The sequence below is a fragment of the Pinus tabuliformis genome, chromosome 5_1 (genome assembly GCF_031772625.1).
Source record: "Pinus tabuliformis cultivar Carrire ecotype Pingquan chromosome 5_1, CPIR1, whole genome shotgun sequence".
NCBI lineage: Eukaryota > Viridiplantae > Streptophyta > Pinopsida > Pinales > Pinaceae > Pinus > Pinus tabuliformis.
Window position 1 is genome coordinate 875,015,177 of NC_142305.1, and position 2,532 is coordinate 875,017,708.

Genomic DNA, 2,532 nt, shown 5'->3' on the forward strand with positions numbered 1-2,532 from the left:
CTGGCTGCGGACATGCGATCTTTACAGCAGAATGTTCTCATTCTTTTTATTTTTCGTGCATTGCCTTCAATGTCCGGCACGAAAACTTGATTTGTCCCATCTGCCGATCCAAATGGAAAGAAGTGTCGTGGCAAGTTCCCGTAAAGGAAAATGAGAATAAGAATATTGATACCGCTTCGACTCCGCCGATGGCTATAAATGGAACCGTACAGAATCGTAGGCAGCACAATATTGTTAGAGAGGAAGAGGCCACTTTAGAAGAGCAGAGAAGATTGGATTTAGAATGCTAGATGATTCGATCGCGAGTTTGACAATTCATCGTCAAAGCTTTATCCAAGAACCAGAAGTATACAACGACGACGAGCCCCTGGATTCACTTTCGAATCTGAAACAGAATGAAGGGAATGAAAACTGAAATCGACAATGCATTTGGCGTAATCCACCCAACTCTGGGCCTCGGCAATGGAATCGGCGTTAAGGGCTCGGCGGAGCAGCTGAGAGCAAAGTTGTTTGTGGGTTCTGAATGGCAAAACAAAACCCTCAGATTTGAGGGAATCCAAAATTCCACTTAGGGCCCGCAGATCTTTGCACTCGGACAGAAAATTGAAGCGGTCAATCAAAGGAACAATTTGCTCCTCCGCTGCATTCAGGTTGTTGGGATTCGCGGATTTTCATTTCGAGAGAATGTGTTTCATGTATAAAAGAAATAACAGCCAGAACTCGGACTCTCCCATTGCCTACAGCTCAATCATAAGACTTTGTCCATTATAATGGACTAGAGACATCTACGTTGGCTGACGATGGCGAGACGAATGAACCAGCTTCTACGTTAGATACGGTCCAATCAGGAAAAGGCAATGGAGAAGAGGTGGTCTCAGATCAAGGAGCTCAAGCTGACCTTGCGGAGGAAGTAGTTGCAGTTGCAGATGAAGCATGCAAACCAGCAGTGCGGAGAGTACACGAAGAACTAGAGCCACTTCGCATTCTTGAGGCATTGTCTGCTTCAGGATTAAGAGCACTACGTTATGCTCATGAAGTGGAAGGTGCTGGTTCAGTTGTAGCTCTTGACAATGATAAAGTGGCTGTGGAGGCCTGGAAGCGAAATATTAAATTAAATGGCTCTGTTGTCTCTTCAAAGGTTGAAACCCAACTTGCTGATGCCCGAGTCTATATGCTTACGCATGAGACAAAATTTGATGTGGTTGACCTTGATCCTTATGGGTCACCTTCTATTTGTCTGGACTCTGCAGTACAGTCAGTTGCGGATGGGGGGATGTTAATGTGCACAACAACTGATATGGCAGTGCTTTGTGGGAATAATGGGGAAGTTTGCTATTCAAAATATGGTGCAAAGTATTGTCATGAGATGGCTTTAAGGATTCTTTTTGTTTGTATTGAGAGCCATGCTAACCGCTACAAACGCTACAAATGTAGACATGCAAACTTCATTGACAAGAGCAGCAAGATCGGCACCACTGAAGTTCTCACAAGCCTGACTATGGCCAATATAATTCAAATCCGCATCTGTAGCCATAGGTTTATTTCGGACAAGAGCCTTTAAGATTGAAACTAGTCCCTCTGAGTCTGGCAGAGGAACAAGAAGTAAATTGCCAAAACGTCCTGGCCTTAGAACTGCTGGATCCATTACTTCTGGCCAGTTTGTTGCTCCAATTACAAAAACTCCTTTCACTTTTCACCTGCCAATATTCACATTTTGTTTGGATTTTTCTTTTCCATTTTTAGTTTAAATTTGTTTTGTATTTATTGTAATATATTTATTTATATTTATATTTGTTTTATATTTATATATTTTCATTTAATAATTCGATTTCGTTTGATTTGTATTTGTATATTATTAGTTATTAGTTATCATTCTTTTTAATATTGATTTGTTTTGATTGTGTGATTTGTTTTTGTATATATTTAGTTATAATTTATTATTGATTGATATGTTTTGATTTATATATTTAGTTAATATTTGATTTGTATTAATATATAAATATGATTGTATTAATATATTAATTATATTAATATTTTAATATATTATGATAATATATTATCTTTTGTTATCCAATTTCAAAAAAATAAAAAATAAAAAATAAAAAATAAAATAAAATAAAAATAGTTAACAATGGGTGTTTAGAAGGATTTAAAAAATAAATATTGGCATGTGAAGGGTACTGGCATAAAACACAACTATGGAAATTGAGAGAATCATGAGAACAGGATGAGAAAAAAAAAAAACCACACTTTTCACAAAATTCACGCAGGTTTGAAAATAAATAACGGAACTTTTGGAAGCAAAATCTAAAAGAACATTTGGTGGATTTGCTGATTAACTTGCATAGAATTGACAATTTGATATTGTTGTATGCTTTTATAACGTACTAATCCGCAGAACACAACAAACGCCAAACTTTTCGCCATGCACAGAAATCATTTGACACAAACAGGGAGTATTACTTTTCATGGTTATTTTAAAAAAATGGATTGATATTAATATCATGATTAAGTCAATTTTAACACTTTGTT

The 2,532-nt window shown here is 36.8% G+C and overlaps 1 pseudogene; it reads left to right on the plus strand.

Annotated features, from left to right (window-relative positions):
- The first annotated feature begins 395 nt into the window (after window positions 1–395).
- On the plus strand, window positions 396–1,561 carry LOC149167608 (tRNA (guanine(26)-N(2))-dimethyltransferase 2 pseudogene; annotated as a pseudogene).
- Window positions 1,562–2,532: the final 971 nt, after the last annotated feature.